The following is a 424-nucleotide window of genomic DNA, read 5'->3' as shown; positions in this document are numbered from 1 at the left end:
CTGGTATCAGCGTTTTCTCCTCTCTCCATTCTCTGGCTTTGGGGAATTGCTTCACTTATCCTGAGACCTGGCACCCCAAGAAAGACCCCAAGAGATGGCTTCAAATCTAGTTCAATGACTAGAGTGAAGTGGAAAGTCCTCCAAGATCACATGACCAGGAGCACTGCAGCTGGGACTCACTCTCTACTCAGAAATCTCTCCTTACTCAAGTGAGACTCCATCACCTGAAAGGATCAATGAGGAGATACTCCCTGAGGCCAGGGATGCTGAATGCAGGAGCAAACCCAATTAGGAGACAGTTGTTTCAGCCTGGATCTTTGATTTCTCTCTGGGTTCAGGGATTCGCTTTTTTCACGGGAAGAGCTCTTGCCCAGAACACCCTGGGCAGAGGCTAGTATTCCTGAGCCTAGAAGAGATGTCCAGA

At 49.1% G+C, this 424-nt stretch overlaps 1 protein-coding gene across 2 annotated transcripts in view; it reads right to left on the bottom strand.

The window, feature by feature from the left end:
• The window catches only part of RNF121 (ring finger protein 121), an 88156-nt gene that overhangs the window by 45663 nt on the left and 42069 nt on the right, over positions 1–424 (bottom strand). The gene's annotated exons all lie outside the window — the stretch shown is intronic.

Source organism: Bison bison, unplaced genomic scaffold (genome assembly GCF_000754665.1).
Source record: "Bison bison bison isolate TAMUID 2011002044 unplaced genomic scaffold, Bison_UMD1.0 scf7180017864284, whole genome shotgun sequence".
Taxonomy (NCBI): domain Eukaryota; kingdom Metazoa; phylum Chordata; class Mammalia; order Artiodactyla; family Bovidae; genus Bison; species Bison bison.
The sequence above is the reverse complement of the archived record's forward strand: the minus strand, read 5'-3'. Positions and strand labels throughout refer to the sequence as shown.